The sequence below is a fragment of the Solanum verrucosum genome, unplaced genomic scaffold (assembly GCF_900185275.1).
Source record: "Solanum verrucosum unplaced genomic scaffold, falcon-dt-bn FXZP01000308.1, whole genome shotgun sequence".
NCBI lineage: Eukaryota > Viridiplantae > Streptophyta > Magnoliopsida > Solanales > Solanaceae > Solanum > Solanum verrucosum.
The window spans coordinates 133,461-153,308 of record NW_026020574.1 but is presented as its reverse complement, the minus strand read 5'-3'; the positions used below and the strand labels follow the sequence as shown (position 1 = coordinate 153,308).

General features: G+C 36.0%; 1 pseudogene; it reads left to right on the top strand.

The window, feature by feature from the left end:
• Window positions 1-2,339: 2,339 nt before the first annotated feature.
• Window positions 2,340-18,426, top strand: LOC125811241 (uncharacterized; annotated as a pseudogene).
• Window positions 18,427-19,848: the final 1,422 nt, after the last annotated feature.

Here is a 19,848-nt window from a genome sequence, read left to right as displayed (position 1 = left end):
ACTCATCAATCTCATCTAAACTCAAGAACGAAAGCTAATTTCAAGAACACAATTAAAGAACATCAAACCTTCATCTTTATAGAACGAATTTAACGTTGAAAATAACATGATTGACGCGTGGGTGAACGAACCCAAAACTATGGAAGCTTACATACCTATTAGGGATTAAACCCATGGCGAAAATCCGCAACAATATGCAAGACTCTCGACGAATGCGTTGATCCTCTCATCTTTTCTCCTCTTTTCTCTTCTTTTCTCTTCTTGAACTCTCAACTAAAACCCTAGGCGTATATTAGGATTACAAAACTGAACCTAATAGGATTAGACCCTTAAAACCTTACTAAAAATGAATTAAATCTTATTGGGTAAGGAAACGATGAAAATACCCCTCTAAAATCCGGTTTTAACTTTCCATATTTAGACAGCCCAACTTCGAATGGACATATCTCCCTCATACGAACTCGAAACTGAGCAAACTTGGTGGCATTGGAAAGAGGACTAGAATATATTTCATTAGCTATCTTGTAGCTCTCCTAACTCATCTTGTACTAGGATTTAGGGTTATTTTAAGTTGACCCTAAACTTTAAGAAAAACTTAGGAATGACTTGAATGAACTCTCTTTAGTTCTTGTTCAAACTCAAGATTCTACATCTAGTGACCTTAACACTTAGGCAAAGTTTAATTCCTTGGTAAAATATCACTCAATACTATGAAGAATGGTTCGAGTCTTAGTTCAAAAAAATTCTGGGGTGTTACACCTTAGCTTATTGAAGTGTAATTTATGAGACTTTATGCACCAGATTATTGAGTACAAGTTTCACTCTCTCTTGCATGTACCATTATTTTTAAAATTGAAAATTAAAGTCTGAAAGCAGAACTACGGATCATATTGATGTCGCGGTCATTTCAAATTAAATGGTAACAGAAAGATTGTAACACCCTAAAAATTTCCAAGTTAAGACCTGAACCATTCTTTATTTGTAAAAAAGTCGTATCGGGCGATTCTTAAATTATTCTTAGATGATTAGGTCAATTATTTAGAGTGTGAATGAATTTTGATATAAATTAAGGTCACTAGAATCCCCTAGCACAAAGTTGAGTGGAAAGCTTCCTTACCGAGTAAGTTTTGATGTAAGATTCTACTTTGGTCAACTTCAAATGATCAAATATCTCAGCACATAATGAACTAAGTGGTCTATAACCTATCAACTCAAAGGTCTATGAGTCCTCTTTCCAACGCAATACATTTTTCCTCATTTTGAGTTTGAAGTAAAGAGTTGTGGTTGTTTTACCAGAGAGTACCACAATAGAGTTTTCTAAAGCAGTGAACTACGAAACCCTTCTACGGGTCATAGTACTTTCAAGTCGCAGAAGAACTTCAGAGAGTAAAATTTTGGGGGCAATTCCTACAAACCCATCTACGGGTCATAGAACCTTCTATGGGGTAGTTTGGACCGGTAGAATAAGCTTTTGAGCCTTAAAATTCAATATAAATTCTACGGATTGGATCTACGGTCCGTAAAAACTTCTATGGGTCATAGTTTTGACCCATAGGATAAGATTTTGAGCCTTAAAATTTAATATAAATTCTACGGATGGGATCTACAGTTTGTAATCGTCATTCTCAGCTCCTGAGCATAAGCCCTATGTGCCTTCTTCGTGTTCAATATAGTTATTGAATGTCGAACCCACACAATTGTTTAACCTCTAACTCCACCCTTTCTTACCAGCCCTACTACACACAAGAAAAAAAAATACCCCCACCACTCTCAGTGTTCTTCTCATAATACTCTCTCAATCCACAATCCTCCTCAAACAACTTCGCGAAAAAGTTTCAAATACCTCTCCCCTTTTTCCACTTCCATAATATCATCATCCTCAACCTCATACATATCCTCATCATCATCATCAATTAGTACTTTAAATACTCTGGTACCGCCTTCGACGCCCGTTGCTGAGCTCGGTTCCTATCAACATTAGACAATTCTTCAGTAGTGGGAAAATAGGGTTGCAAAATTGGTTGTGCAGTGAAACAGGGCCAGCCGGATTCAATGACCGGAGCCAATTCAACACCAGAATCTATTATATCTTCCTTTAGCCTTTTCGATTTCTACTCATTTTGTTTCTTGAACTGGGTAGAATCGGAGGGTTGTAGACTCACTGGGGTTTCGAGGTGAATATTGGCGTAGACATGGGGTGGGGTTGGAGAGACCTTGATTCCATAAATAATGGAGGTAGTGAACATCTTGTATTAGTCTCTGCTCATCGTAACGATTCATTAGAAAATGTTACATTTTTATAGTAGCAACCAAAACCCTTATGCTCAAATAGTTCAAGAATGTCACGCTCTCTAATGAATTGTAATGATGAGCAAAGATTAATACAAGAAGTTCTCTACCTCCATTCTTTATAGAATCAAGTTCCCCCCATGTCCATCCCAATCTCCACGCCCAAACCTCAATGAGTCTACAACTCTCCAGTTCTACCTAGTTCAAGAAATAAAATGAGCATAAATCGAAAAGGCTGAAGAAAGCTATAATAGATTCTAGTGTTGAATGGATTTTTCCAACTCTCCTGGATTTGCCTCAGTCACTGAATCTGGCTGGCCCAGTTTCAGTGTACAATGAAATTCCCAACCCTTTTTGCCCACTACTAAAGAATTGGCTACTGTTGTTGGGAACCGAGCTTTGCAATGGGCGTTGAAGGTGGTATAGGAGTACTTGAAGTACTAATTGATGATGATGACGAAGATATGTATGAGGTTGAGGATGATGATGTTATGAAAGTGGAAAAGGTAGAGAAAAACATGAAAAAAATTTGCGAAGTTGTTTGAGGAAGATGGTGGATTGAGAGAGTATTATGAGAAGAACAGTGAGAGTGGTAGGCATATTTTTTTGTCTTGTGTGTAGTGGAGTTGGTAAGAAAGGGTGGAGTTAGTGGTTTAAGGATTATGGGGGTCTCATTCGGCATTCAATTATTATATTGAACACGAAGCAGGCACAGAGGGATTATAGTCAAGTCATTTTTCAATTTCGTCGATGGAATATTAATATGCTTCCATCCATTGTTTTGTCTGCAGGTGGTAAGCCTAGTGAATCTTCTAATAAACTGGTGGAGGCTTAGGTAATTTACTGTTATTCCATATGTTTTTTCAAGACATTGTATGTATTGTTAGGTTTGCATTATGTATTGTAGAAATTAGTGTGAAATATGCTCCGAAAGAGTGGAACACTTAGGGAATTCATATTGTCGACCTAGTTAGTTAGGGTCAACTGATTGAGTGCTTGTTTTGTCCGTCGAGAATGTTGGAAATCTTACTGAAAATACTTAACACTTATAAAGAATTATCATAGCTTGAGCCGTGTCGAAAGACATTGTCCTTAAGGATATTTCACCTAATATAGGTGTATCCTAGGATTCAACAAAATCATTTAGTATAAAATTAGGAGCAGAGAAACTGACAAAGATTCCATTTGTAAAAAATCCAACAAACTCTACTATTAGAAGAAGAATTTATGTTTTAATATATTACCACTAAGGGTTACCTCTCATGTGTGGTTTGCGAGCTATTGCATAAGAGCGGAATTTTTACCCAAAGGATAGCGAATGTGGTTTCCCCTGTCATAAAAATGAAATAAAAAATATTACCAATATGAAAAGAACTCCAATGGTCACAAAATTACTCATAATCAGAAACCCATTAGCCACAAAGCCTTGTCTATTAGATATAATGCCAATAAATTTGCTTCAACAGTAATGTCATATTAATGACAATAATTATAGAGGAAAACGTATGTTACTCATATGAGTAATATTAGGAATTGTGATAAAACATAATAGTCAATTAAGAGTATTCAAAGAAGGATGGTCAACAAGGCTATACAATTACTAATAACAAAGTAATTCTTTTTGAGATACCAAATCATTTTCTCAACAGAGAATTCATCATTTTTTGAGCCCAGATGTCAAGGTGCTTGCAGTGTTGAGAGGTTAGATCATTTTCAGAAAGAGAATTTCTTTGGTGGTTCTCTTTGTGGGAGGGGAGAGGTGGGAAGGGAAGCGAGAACAAGGAAATATAATTGTGATGCATTTTTTTTGTTGTCCCATTTTACATTAATAAGTTTATATCACTATGGTCAACTTTCATTCGTAAGCTCAACATTCTAGTTTGCGTTGATTTAGCCAAGCAAATAAAAATACTGGTTGTTCAAGTATTGCTGTCCCACAAATTGTATATGTTGATTTTCTTGAAATATGCAAATACCAAGAATCAAACAGGAAATTGAGAGAGAATAGGGGAAACCCATATGAAGTACATGAGATAGAACCAAAATATATTTCATGAAATGAAGAGACAAAAAGAATAGTCTGTCTATTCTAGAAAGTCCAATTGTTTGTATTTGCACCAAGTAATCATAAACATAAATAGCCTTCTATTTGATTGGGTCTATCTTTAGGTATTAGGCTCAAAACATCAGACTTCAAGTTTGGCCTATTTGAATGATAGATCCAATAAAACATTGCAGGGGAATGAGGATGCTGGTGGTAAAGATGGCTTGAGTGGTCTAAGCAATACAACAGATGCTGAATATTGGGACTGATGAATTATCTAAGCAAAAACAGTCTTTTAATAATGAAAACCAACAAGAAAAGGGGGGTGGCTCTACAACATTAGAGGTTAGTTTATGCAGATTTGATATGCGCGGTCTTATAAAGTATTGGATAAGATTATATCAGTGGTATCTGACTTGTATTATTTCTTTAGCACAACTCCCTAATTGAAGCCAATGTCAGCAATGAGATTCCTCAAACAGCAAAAGAGTACACAGAGGGTGCATCCAATTGTCCAGTAAGACTTTTGGTTGTTGTAAAGTGTTTACATGAAAACCTACTTCTGGGTTACTTCTCTTATTTAGTTTGTGTTTCTGAGATTAATAATTTGTGAACTATCACTCATTTATCAAAGATAAAAGGGATAAGGCACAAGTACCCACCGAACTATACTCGAAATTCTTGCAACCCACAACTTAACTAGGGTCTTATTACCCCTAAACTATATTAAAATGGAATAACATAGTTTGTGTTTCTCACCATACTTGTGTTTTTATTTCTCAACATACTTGTCACTAGGTGGAAGAGTCAAACTGGTCAACTCTATGTTAGATGCCCTCCTCTCTTACATGATGTCCTTATTTCCAATCCCAGTAAGTGTTACTAAAATACTAGACACCATTAGATGATATTTCTTGTGGCAAGGAAATAAGGAGAAGAAAGGTTTCTACTTGGTGAAATGAAAGTCTTTAACAATGCGTAAGAAGAAGGGGGGATTGGGACTCAGAGATCTAAAGTTTTAGAAAATGGCTTTAGAGATCAACACAAGAAGTCCAAATGTTATGGGTAAGGTCTATCAAGGCAAAGTATGAGGAAGAGGACAAATGGATGACAAAGGAGATCAACACTCCTTATGGGGTTAGTTTATGGAGATCTAACAGGGTTTTATGGCCTTTACTTAAAAATAGAAGAACCATTAAAGTTGAAGATGGTAGTAAAACTATTTTCTAGAAGGATGTATGGTAGGGACAAAGAGTTTACAAGAATGCTTAAAAATAGAAGCACCATTAAAGTTGAAGATGGTAGTAAAACTATTTTCTAGAAGGATGTATGGTAGGGACAAAGAGTTTACAAGAAAAATTCCCTATCATCAACAGTCTTGTACTTCATCAACATAATATAGTAGAAGAACATTGGTCAAACCAAGGTTGGGCTATTACCTTCAGAAGAAGGTTTAATGACTGGGAGGTTAGTAGGGTGATTGCTTTCTTCAATATGCTGGGAACTTTTGGAGGTTTACAAGTAGTTGACTGATTATGGTGGATTGGACACAATAGTGGTGCTTACAAAGTGAATCCAGCTTACAAACATATGAACAAAACAATCATCAAATGATTAAATGGCCTTTGAAGCACATTTGAAAGGCTAAGATAAGATATAAGGTTTCATGTTTAGTGTGGATTTTGGCAATAGAAAGAATTCTTACTCAAGATAACTTGATGAAAATAGGGATTACTATATGTCCCATATGCTGCCTATGTAGGGAAACTACAGAAACAGTTAATCATTTTTTCCTCCACTGCAAAATAACTAGTCAAGTATGGAGGATGTTCCTTGCATTTAGAAGTATCACATTAATAATGCCTGGAAATATTTCTAAAACTCTAGCAAGTTGGGAAAAAGCAGGTTTGGAGATTAGAGATAGAGGAAGATGGTGAATAGTTCTAATTTGTATATGGTGGACAATACGGAGAGAGAGGAATTCCAGATGTTTTGAAAATATGAGCAAATATATCCAACAGATGAAGATGAATTGTATTTTGCTCTTTAGTTTTGGTGTAGACAGTCGCACTATGCAGAAACTATTGAAATTCTAGATATATAAGACTAGAATAACTCCAGTTTCAAAATGTCTTTTGACGTAAATATGGTTCAAGTAAAACCAATGTACTGAATGATCTTAATCATATAAAGAAATACACAAAGTTACAAATTTTTAAAAAAAATACATTAAAAATTTCAAACCTCTCTCTCCGGTGTCTACTGCAGCTTCTACTCTGGTCGTCTTCTCCTACGCATTCATACACTATAAAGCTTCCCACCCTTATCCATTACTTCTATCTCCTTATCCCTTTCTGTCATGGCCTCCTTTTTTTTCCATTTTAGGCGTTTCCTCCATATACCATACCAATCCTTTGGTCAAACATTCTCGAAGACCCACTGCTACCCCTCTTTTATCTCTTCTTTTCTCCAATGCAAAATTCCATTTTCATGTTCTTCATAGACATGGCGTGTCTTCTTTCAGTCCTTTTTTGGATTCTACTGTGGTAACTCATATTTCTTGGTGCTTAGTGAAGAAGCGTTTTAATGGAGTTGGGGTTTTTGGGAAGGATTCTTGGAAAGTTAAGCCGAAATGAGTAAGAGTCAGAGGTTGTGGATGATGAGTCAGGAGTTGAACATGGGGATGGACTTTTTGTTTCTCTGGCGTCGTCTCTAGTCATGTTCTCTGGTTGTCACGCATCAATCAGAGTAAAAACCTAGCATTCCAACATATATTATCACCATTTTTACTTTCTTTTGAAAAACCAAATCTCACCACAAAACGATTCGAGTTGAGGAGGAAAAGATCTATAAGAAGACGAAGTTCTGGAACTAATGACATGAAAATATGAAAAAAGAGGTACAAATGACAAAGCGAACTATGGATTCAGAATTAAGAAAGAGAAAAGGGATTTTAATGGAAACAAAAAGAGATTTAATGCTGAAAAAAATGTGAAGCGCGTATAAAAGGTCACTATCTATTGCTACAGCAAGTTTTAACACGTGAGACAAATTAATAATAAGCTACAAATTTTTACTCCAACAAAAATCTCTGGCTATATCATTTACCACAATTTTTGTTGTAACTTGAAGAAAAAATGGTTATTTAGCTACAATATTTTGTTTTAAATAATTCATTGTGGCTAAAAGGTTACTATTACTGACAATAAATGTCAACTCATGGCAATAACTGATAAGTAACTATGAAATTTTGTTATAGAAAAAATTATGGCTATACAATTATCTATTGCAACGATATTTTTATAAGTTGAAGCAAAAATATCTATTCAACCACAATATTTTGTTTTAATAGTTTATTGTAGCTAAAAGGTTACTATTGCTACAATAACTTTTATAGTGTCGCAACAACTTATGATCAGCCACAAACTTTAACTGTAGCAATAAAGTTGTAGCTACTTAGGAAATTATTACCACAATTGTTGGCAATTGCAGCAAAAATAAAGAGTAGGCTTTGTCGATTAAATTTCTGTGGTTAAATATTTTTACGAATTTATAAATAGCTATGAAATTCAATTTTTTTTACTATTACTAGGTAATAGCTACAATTTTACATCTGTGGTGTAGATTTCGTAGCTATAAATATATTTTGTTGTAGTGAATTCTATGATATGATGCTATGAGATCGAAAGAGGATTAGTGTCATACTGTCATTGAAGAAGACTCAGTCTATCCATGAATGTTCATCACTATAGAGCAACACAATTGCCCCTATGTGACATCAATTTCCAGTTCCCTCACCCCTAGGTGACTTGTTACTTATTTTGAATTTCTGAAATCTTGGTTTAATTGCGACTTGTGACAACAAAATCCTTTTATTAAATTTGGTGGAATGATCCACCCACCTGTTTTATTGCTGCAAATGAATGAATTTACATTCCATATTTCCTAATAGATTTCCTAGCTCTGTATCATTCTTTATGGGATTGTACCCTGGCTCTTTGTTGGGTATTTTTATTGACGAAGACTGCTTACTCTTTTAATGGATTTTGAAGAGTAGTTTGAGCATTATCAAAAATGGCGCCGCTGCTGGGAAGTGAAGGCTAGAAATTCCATTTGAGAAATTAGTTTGTAAATTTATTTAGTTGTAGTAGATTGTTACTTGGTGTTGTGGTTTGGCAATTAGTAGGTTTAAGACATGAGTGACCACGGTAGTAACAACTATAGTTATTACAGGCAAAATGACATCAATGGTGATTTGAATGATATAAATGTGAACATCATTCAAATGACAAGAACCATCTGGATACCTCCCACTGCCGGGAAGTCAATTTTTCATGTAACCAGAACAATGCTATAATTGCTCCAACTACGAGGAATGTTTAGGGGTTTAGCTCATGAGAGCTCCTGTAAACACCTTCAAAATTTTGTGGAGGTGTGTGGGCCGTTTGTGTTATAAAAACATCTCAAAAGAGTCAATGAGGTTGAGGTTTTTCCTGTTGTTGACACCTAATTTTGACCCTCCCCGATAAAATTAATTTTCGAGCTTCTTGATTTTTAATGATTTAGAATAATTTGTTTTTACAAAATTCAAAAAAAAAAATTAAGTTTTGAAGCAATTTTAGTCATTTTTATAATTTTAAAACAATATATATATATATATATATATATTATATAATATTTGTACGTAATTGTTATATTTCTTACGAGCATTCAAAAAATCATTTAAAAAAGATTTTTCTTTTTTAAGTGTTCTGTTAATTACCTCACTTAGTATTAGTTTATATTTTCGAATTAATTATTTCATAAGTAAGTTAGCTATTTTTATCTCGTTAAAATTAAGAAGATCGTAAATTAATTGAATTAATTCATCTTATTTGACTACTTGCCGAGCCTATCCTAATTAACTAAGGTCGGCTATATTTTTTAATTTCCAATTGGCTAAGATTTAGACTCATATGACCAAACCTTAAATCCAACTCTATCCTATTCAATTTAAAAGGCCAAATATTGGACCTTTTTTTTCCATTGCCGTGACCAGCCCAATTCCCCTTAATGGCCAGCCCATTCCCAATTACAACTCTAACAATCAACCCATTCACAGCCCACATTACTACACAACAATTCCAAAAAATAACCCAGACCCAACACTAATATAATACCAAACTGACCCAGCCCCCTATACATTTTCTTCTTCTTCCAGCAGAACATGTACAACGACCAAACCCAAAACCTCAAATCGCGACCCAAAGCCATCGCGAAAGCCAGCAACGTCCAGCCCAACTCGGCTATGTCATTTCCTCTCTCTCTCCCTTATCCTCCGTACAGTAGTAGCAGCACGCGGCTGTCCCATTTCCTCTTTCGGAATGGGACGAAACTTGATAAAAAAGGATGTTTATCCTTAATGGTGAAAGAATTTTTTGGAGGTTTGAATTTTGAAATAGGCCATTTCTCATCCGAATTCCCCCCAAAAAAGTCGTGCCCTATCTTCCTCTTATTTAAACCACCTATTTATTCATTGTTAAAAAAGAAACTAATTGGGAAAAACAGAGGGAAAAGTTGGAAAAATTGTTGGCAATTCTAAAGGGAGAAAGAAAAGAACACAGAAAAATAGCTATAGGATATATGAAATACAAAAGAGAAAGAAAGGCCTCTCGCTTGCTGTCCGGTTCGTGTTTATATGGTCGAATAGTTCACTTCTAGCTCATCGTTTTGTTCCAAGTTTGATGCCCCGAAAGAGGTAATGTCTTCCTCAGATTTGTTTGATTTCCAGTCCTCCTATATGTTATGTTGATGATCTGTTCTTCCCTTTGTGTATATTTTGTTTATGTGTGAGCTTTATTTTAACGCCGTATGTCGAAATCTGGTTAATGAGTATTATATGTGAATAAATTCTGTTTTGGAGTTAGTTTAGCTTTTATTTGTGAGCATGTCCGATCTCATGAACTTCTCACAGTTCAAATATTTCATGTTGTATTTTCTCATTTCGGATTAGCTGAGTGCAAAACGAATCTTTCTAGTTGTCTCATGTGCTTTTCTTTGGTATTCTTCTACCGTTTTTTCTTAGGCAGTGATTCAAAGTTAAATCGAAAATTACTCTTACTTACCTGTATCTTTTCGTTCTTTCAATTTCTTTTCCTCTTTTGCACTCGCCTTGTGTTTGAATGTGAGTATTTGCTTAGTCATGTATTGCTTTAAATGAAATCGATCTTGCCTCATGTTAGAATTTGAGTATCCTATTTAATCAGCTGCTACTTTATAATATAATCTTTTATTTTGATGAATGAATCATGAACTGGTGTTGTTAATTTGGTCTCAATGGGTCACAATTTTTAAGTGTTACATCAGAAACTCCTCCACATTGTTTTGGCTAGAGTTTTTGGACTGAAAATCCTAGAAAATTAGCTTTGTTTACTTTTTTCCTTTGATTTTGTGTTGTTTCGTATTGATTTCATATCAATGTCAATTTGCTTCCTTGAGCAATAAGTTTGTATTTGCTAGAAGTAATTCTTTTATTTAGCTTGAATTTATTAGAGGTGAAGACCAAGCTGAAATTGAGAAGTCTCTCTCTTTATTTTTATTTAGCTGACGATGGTTAAGATTATTGTTTAATGTAATCTTAGTCATTATAAGTATGCCTTTACGGTGGTTTAAGATCAAAATCAAATTGTCCAGCGACCAGTTAGCTTCTTTGTTAATTTTCATTTTGGAAGATTATACTTAGTAATAGCTTTGGATTTATTCCTTTGTTCCTCGTACTCATAGTATCTTTATTTAGCTGCATCCCAATGTTTAAATGTTTTAAAAACTTAATGTTATTTGCTATTTATGTGTGCTAACTTTTGTCCATTTTTCTCTGTTTCACATGCGATATTTGATCGAGTCTAACTGGACTCCAACCATCTTTTGCATTCTTCTCCCTTTCGAGTCAACCTCTACAAAAGCCGTGGAAAGAGAAGATGAAAATGATAAATTTTGGAGTCCAAGTCCAAGTAGTGGGTAGCAGCAGTAGTCCCAAATGGCTAGAAGTATCATTTTTGGACTTAAAAAGTCTAAGAATGATATGCCCACAGCAACCACGAGAAGCGGAATGGGGCCAAAAGCCCATTTATCTTGATTATTATTGTGTTAATTTAGGACAAGTACCAAGTGTTGGGCCTTTGGCCCCAAAAAGCATAAATCATGCCCGAGTACTGGTTCAGGCGGACAGAAAACCAGACTTGGGCCCAAAACACTGTCTCTCTCTTTATTTTATCTGTTTGATATTTGTCTAATTGTTTATTTGTAGTCAATTCTATGGTTTCCCTAATTCAATTTCCCCAAGAGATAGTCATTTTGAGATTTTCTAAAAATTAAATGATTTCACTTATTTTACTACTTAAATTACTTTGAAATATGTTCCTTAAGTAATCCTTTATACTATTTACCTTCCTCCTAAAAATTAATTCCAAGTCTTAAACTAATCAAGCTTTTATTCTAAAATCAATTAGTCAAATAGTTAATTACCGGATAACCACGTGTTAGCGGACATTTTGGGTGCTTTCAAACGCTTCCCAAAATGTTAATATGAACCTTGAACCCCCTTTAAATATTTTCATTAGATTTACTGTTTTGACCTTTTTGAGAAAATAGTTTTCTTGATTTTTCTTTAAAAATTAAGTGGTGACTCTTAAAACCAGTCTAAATTTTATTTTTAAATAAAATAGAATGGCGACTCCACTGGGGACTTGAAAGGGTTCTAACCTTAAGATTAACTTATTTGGCTATTTGTTTAATCGCTTACTTGTTTCAATTTTTATAAATTATAAATTGCAACATTCATGGCATCCGATTCAGCCAAATGGCAAAATAGATTGCATTAGGAAAAAAGCGGTTACGTGGCTTACCACGGCTGTCCTTCAGAAAAACACAAGTTGAATTCTTTGGAAGTGATAAACGAATAGTTGGCTTGTGGTCATCCAACGTCGTTTATTATACTTCACCCCGTAGTTTGTCCAACTCGGGTAACCAGGTCTTGTCTTTAAACCAACTCTTAGTCAACTAGTGTAGAGCGAAACCAAATCCATTTTAGTGTATTGAACTAAGATGACCCAACACCGAAGGTGTGTTGGGTCCATTAGTGAGACCACGTTGAGTCCAAAACGGCCCACTGCCTAAACAGACGATCATATTTATATGTTAAAATTGAAGGATGTATACGTGTTTTAAAAGACAATTGTCCCTTGGGATAAGAAGTAGATTATAGCCTATTTTAGTAGAAAGAGTTTTACAAGCTACTAATCCATCCAAAGGTGTCGGCATTTGGAGGTGAGAAGAAATCAAGTTTGAAGGACCTTCCATGGAGGCATATATAGTTTAGGGTTGTACTCCTGCGTGAGATTAATTATTTGTATCTCATTTCCCTACTATGTATCCCCATTCAGTTTACTTATAAAGTTTGTATAAATTTGGGTTTTGGGGCAATGGAATGTTACAAATGACGTATACATCCCTCAAATCGTTAGGCCTACCCTTAGCATAAAAGGGTCACATATCTGTTAAAAACGCGCAATATTTTTGTTTGCTACATGATTAACTGTTTGTGTGAATATGTTGTTTTATTTGGAGATGCTCTAGCTCACTCCTTTTGAAAATTTCTCTAGAACCCCCTTAAGCATAAATATCAAATCACTATCAAAAGTGCGTCCAAATACTCTTCGAGTCTTTAGTTTCCCAACAAAATCATACTTTACTTTCAAATTCTAAATCCTATTTTCTCATCTCGGGAAAAGGGTCAATTTGCCATCTCAACTCAAAAAGAGATTCAAGGCATTTGAACTACGTAGTACCTAAATTGTCCCTCGTGAGATACGTAGGTAGCCTTTCAAGGCTAGGTCCCTATTTTGAGAAATTTTATCTTTTCAACTCTTCCAATGAGATTCGAATTTCATCTCAATCGAAAATCAGAAGTATATCAATTAAAGATACAATCAACTTTGTCCCGACGTCGACATTTCTGATTCACTAAGCTAAAAATCAAATAGACAAATTTCTGTCTATTTAGTCATTTCTCGATATATATGTGGGCTAGGTTATCTTCAGATAAAGAAACTCTTATGTGTTTACGGTAATGTGTGTGATATTTTGTATTATTTATCATCGACACAGACTAACACATTTTGTCTTTGATTATTATTGTGTTAATTTAGGACAGGTACCAAGTGTTGGGCCTTTGGCCCCAAAACGCAGAAATCATGCCCGAGTACTGGTCCAGGCGGACAGAAAACCAGACTTTGGCCCAAAACACACTCTCTCTCTTTATTTTATATGTTTCGTATTTGTCTAATTGTTTATTGTAGTTAATTCTAAGGTTTCCCTAATTCCATTTCCCCAAGAGATAGTCATTTTGAGATTTTCTAAAAATTAAATGATTTTACTTATTTTACTACTTAAATTACTTTGAAATATGTTTCTTAAGTAATCCCTTATACTATTTACCTTCCTCCTAAAAAATAATTCTAAGTCTTAAACTAATCAAGCTTTTATTCTAAATCAATTAGTCAAATAGCTGATTACCGAATAACCGCGTGTTAGCGGACATTTCGGGTGCTTTCAAGCCCTTCCCGAAATGTTAATATGAACCCTGAACCCCCTTTAAATATTTTCATTAGATTTACTATTTTGATCTTTTGAGAAAATAGGTTTCTTGATTTTTCTTTAAAAATTAAATGGCGACTCATAAAACCAGTCTAAATTTTATTTATAAATAAAACACCCGTTCTCTTTGATGGGTGAAGCTACAAGATGGTTGGCGGAATTGTCAAATGACTCTATCACTTCTTGGGAGGAGTTGAATGAAGCTTTCTTGGAGATATTCTTTCCTCCCTCAAAGATGGTTAAACTTCGAATCCAAATCTAATTTAGTCAATTGGAGGTGAACCTCTACAAAAGACTTTGTTGCGGTTCAAGAAAATACTCTTGCAACGTCCAATACTGGGTGTTTCAGACAATATATTGTTGCAATACTTCTATTGTAGCCTTGATTCAATCAATAAAGATGTGGCTAATTAGTTGGTCCAAGAAGGATTAATGAGACAACCGTAAGAGGTAGCAACATTATTGCTAGACGACATGATAAAGGTTAACCGATCATGGAATACTAGAGAATACCAAGTCTCCACTCTACAACTGAGCATGAGCAAAGAACAAATCGAAAAATACAATGAACAAGATGAAAACATGGCTAAAATGATGACCCAACTTGATTTCTTATCTAAACATGTCATGAGAGGTGGACTTAAATCGGTGAATGCGGTTGGAACAAGTAGTGGGAAGCTCCCGAATGATGCCAAGTTTGAGACATTATATAATGAAGAAGTTTAATACTTGGAAAACCAAATGGGGGGTGCTCACCCCAATTACCAATGATAAGGTGGGAATCAAGGTTAGAACAAGGTGCGAGATAACGGTTGAAAGGATTGGAGAAGTGGAAATTGGAGAGATAGGGACATTGAAAAGAGAGATATATTCCTCCTCATCATTGTCTACGACCAAAACAACCAGCTGATCCAGAAGGAAACCAAACCTAGGAAATGCTCACAAGGATCTTTAACAAGGTTGAAGGATCGGACAATGTGTTGAAAGAGTTGAAAAAATGACTTCTCCACCTTATCTCAAATGGTGACCTCTCATTTGGTGTCTATCAAACAGTTGAAAACTCAAAAATGTCAGATCGCCACTTATCTCACTCCTAGGAAAAAAAGGCCAAAGCCTAGCGACACCGTCCCAAATCCCAAAAATTAATATTGAGGAAATGAGAACTATGTCATGCCACGACATTAAATAAGGTGTTTCTTAGGAGGGAACCTAACTCTTTGCTTTTATTTAATTGCTTTCAATAACGTATGTTGTGAGTTCAGCTTGAAAAGAAGTCAAAGTATTGCGAGGGGAACAATAGGGGATGCCAAAACTATAATGGTGATCCACCGAAGGTACTGTGCGAACTTATTCTTGTCCACCTTCTGAGCTGGAAAATTGAAAAAAGGGTACTGTCAATTTGGGCAATCTGAGCTCAAAAAAGTGATCCACCAAAGTACAGTATGCGGACTCTATCGAGTTTAATTTGCTGAATCACCTTTCAAGTTTGGTATTCGTTCAGGCTTCTTAGCTAGCTTCCACTCTAGTTGGTGATCTGCCGAACATACTCGGCGACATTAGTCATGACGCTGAATATGCGTGCTATAAGAACGGAAAGGTTGTTTTCATTTTCTAAATGAAAACACTTGCCAACACTGAAACCCTTTCCTCCATTTCACTTGCAATAACATTTTTGAGTGTGTAAGAGACATTTTTGTGTGATTTTTAAGTTCGTGGAGTGCATTATCTTTCGAGATCAGTTAATCCAATCCCTAACCTCCTGTGTTCTTGCATTTTGCTTCTATTTGAGGTTGATATTCAATGTCTATCTTATGATTTGAGCTAAAAATGTGTTTTATGTATGTGCATTAGGTAATGATATGCATGCTTTTAGTTGATTTCATTTGGTCCTGCTAAAATGATCATAATGAACTCTACCTAGGAGTTGATTGATTATGTTTGTGCCAAAATTGCTAAACTTGAATGTGTTGGTTTTCTTGTTAAAATTTACTGGTAAATATTGTTGGGTCTTGGTTGAATTTGATATGGGTAAAGTCTGATTAGCCCAGTAATGACCCGATTGCATGCTATTTCCCAATGATAGATAGAGTGGTGAATTTCTTAATACCAAATCTTCAATTTGAGCAATATTTTGTAAATTTTGGGGGAGATCTGAGTACCCATGAGTAGAAAAGCATGTGGGTAGATTGTAAAGTTAAGGGGAACTAGATAGTGTTGTGTATATTGGTTTAATATGTGAAAATAGGCATTGGGCTGAACACACCTGTTCAGCGGACTTGCCTTAGCTCGCCAACGCATTTAGGTGAATCACCAAGTAAGCCACATCTCGCCTTCTTAAGTGAATATGTTACCTTGGGTACTGTTCTAGTCGGCAATCTTGTTTTAGTTCACTGAACCCACTTGACAAATCACCAAGTGGGAGTGAACATCGCCCTTGATACCTATTTCTTTTAATTTTACACTATCAGTTTTGGCGGACTTGTCTTAGCCTTCCAAAACCAACTAGGTGAATTACCGAGTTGGAATTGAATCAGCCTAATATGCCATAAATATTTTATTTTTGATACTTTCTGATTCAACGAGCTCATTGGAGCTCACATATCTTGTTAGGTGACCTGCCTTCTCAGTAGGCAAGCCTCAGAACAATTTTTTAACTTTCCTTTCAATTGAGTTTGATTTTAACTAACCTTCACCGATTCTATGTTTGAAATTGGTCTCTACAGATATGACTATAACTAAAAGAATGTCGGTAGTGACTTTAGATATAAAACCTGGTAGAGAGTCTCCTCTTCCTCCTCCACAAAAGAAGCAATAGGGCATAATAATGAACGATCCATTTGAGGCTCCCCATCTACAACCACCCACTCTGCTCTCTTCTACGCGTGCGACTGAGCAACCTAAAAAGAGGGTTGCAAGAAAAAGAACAAACATACAGTCCAAACTGGTGACACCTATCTACTCAAGCACTGACATCAAGAGTTCTCCAGGTAATCGTTATAAGAAGCCTTAATAGGGTCAAGGTAGCTTGAGAGCATATCATTCTAGATAAGAGACAACTAACCACATACGGTATTCTAGGGGACTACCCATAAATTTAGGATACCTTTCAATTTCACAAGACCTCGTAACCCATATGTCTTATTATGGGTCAGAGAGTTTTACATGGCTTATGCTCATGCCTTGCCAAAGAAAAGAAAGGGAATAGTTTGGAATCCTTTGGAAGAAGTGGAAGAGCACGACAAGATGGTACAATGCTACACAGGTGCAATAAACACAACCCTATGCACTCCCTTAAATCAGGCTGACATGTTCCAGATTTGGATGCACCATAAGCTTTACACTCTAAAAGGGTGGTTAGCACCATTCATATCTGAATATTTCTTCACCTAGGATGGCTGAAAGTATAAGAATTTAGAAAAAAGATCTGAATATAGGTGCACGGTATTTGTTTGGGTTCATAAGTAGCAACATCATGCCTTTCTAGAATGAGTGTATCCTACGGCATCCCAAGGCAGTGTTAGTGGGAACTATCATCGACAATGAGAAGATCAATATGGGTCCATCATTATCGAGGAAATATTATTGAGGGCCATACAAGAAAAGACCTCATTGTCTTTCCCAGTTTTGATCATACGACTGTGTGAGGAGGATGGAGTTCCCTTTTGGGAGAAAATAAATTTGCGGATCACCCCGGACTCATACAATGATATATGAAGGATTGAGGTCGATTATCCAAGGGATGATACTGCTCACAGGAAGCCTCCATCACCAGACACCACACCTATTTTTATCTCACTACCTTGGCTTATGAGTCTACCACATCCTCTCTTACTGTAAAGCCATCAGGTATACCTCAATCTCCTCCAGTTCCTCTATTTCCACTACTTCTGCATCTGCACTTGCCCTTGCTCCTACTTTCCGTCCCCCTTGACCCAGGCCATGATCTACCAAATGGGCAATCTTGCCCGGTCTGAGGATGTTAGGGCCACGAAGATTGAGAAGGGCATGTTGTCGTTGATTAATAGGGCGATTGAGCGGGCTATGGTTCCGTTGAGAGATTGATTGAGTCACACGGGGTGAGTTTTGATAACCTCATAGCTAGACTAGAGGCCTGGGAAAAGGCCGAGGGTAGTTCGGAGGTGATTGCTACTTTGAGGGGTCAACTTGCTACCTTGAGGGAAGATATAGACCAGTTGAGGTCTACTGATATTTCGATGATGTGGAGCCAGGTTCCCCTACCTAATGCCCCTTTCTATATGCTACCGACTATACCTAGCAATGATCCATCTCTAAGTGTGCATCCAAGTGAGGTAGCTAAGAGAGTTGTTGATGATGCTGATGAGGAAAATGAGAGGGTCGGTATTAATTTGGTTGAGGAGACTGATGAGGATGAGTTGGGGATGGAGGAGAATGAGCTGAGGATTATTGACACAACGAGTTGCAAGACACTGAGGAGGTGATAGTGCAAGCTACATTGGAGAGAACATTTTGGGAGATCACATCGTAGTTTGCACTAGTGGGTCTTTACATGCTCCACCATTCCCAAGTGGTGTGTTGGGTATTGATGCCCCGGATGATGTTATATTGCTTCCTATGATCTTATTGTCTGGCACTGATGCCCCACATGATGCCACTCCTCCAGCGTAGAGCATTCCACAGGCATAGCCTGTTAGGGGGACATTTTCACTCTTCCTCACCTACTATTTAATTTATCATTGAAGACACTTCACTTTAGTTTTTGGTGGGGAGTGAGGGAACTTGTGCCAATATTCTCTTTTGCTTTGTATTTTTTTATTTTCAATTTTGGATGATGTAGTATTTGTTTTTGTTTATATTTTAATGTTTCGATTGTTTTTGTTTATCTCTTCTGGTCTCTTTTCTTTTCTCTCAAATTTGCAATTACCCCGTGTGTTTTGGAAATTGTGAAATGCTTGAGTTTTTATTGATTATAATGCAAGGATAGATTGTGTTCAATATCGATGTCTTGAACAGTACTCATGATGAGCATGGTGTATTGTGCTGGTGTTGGAAGAAACAAATCGATGTGGTTGCACTTTTGAGCAATCTTTTTGAATCTTGTGTTGCCTAGCTGCATTTTGATGTGAGCCTTGCAATGAGCATTACATGTAAGATTTTGATCGTTTCAAGCTGTGAGAAATGATTGTGTTTGAAGTGTCATGTGTGGTGAGATCTTACTTGGACGCATATTTGTGGAATCCTAGAATTTGCCTTATTAGTCTAATTGTCTAGCCTTGCTAAGTGTAAGAAATGATCTTGGGAAAACAATTTGAGACTGAACCCAAATTTCCATATCCATGAGTGATTACCTTGTGAGGGTGTGCATCTTTTTGACACCATTTGAGCCTAAACCATTTGTTGACAACCTAAATTGCATGTATCAAACTAATTACCCACTCAGATCAATTTATTTGGGGCATAATCAAAGATCAGAAGAAGGATTAAGTTTGCAACCTTACCCATAAGTTAACCCCATGCTAATTAACCCAAATCCATGAATAAACAACAACAAAACATAGCCAAACAAAATACCTACTACATTAAATCAACACCCAACCCCATGATTGCATCCCTAGAATTTTGGGTTTTAGCCACCCATCATAAAGTATAAAGAAATTATACATTTCATGATAGCAGTCATGTGTAAGATGAAATTAAGCAATTATAAGCAACACCCACTTCGATTTCAACTTCCAAATGTAAATTTTTGGTACAATTTTGAAAACCCCAAAACTAAAGTGTTATTCACAACGTAAAATATTTTTTTCTCTAGAAAAGAAACCTCTAAGATGAAGACTAACTAAAAATTCCCTTTCAAGAAGCTCTAATATCTCTCTCAGTTTTTGCTATTTATAGTTTCCCAA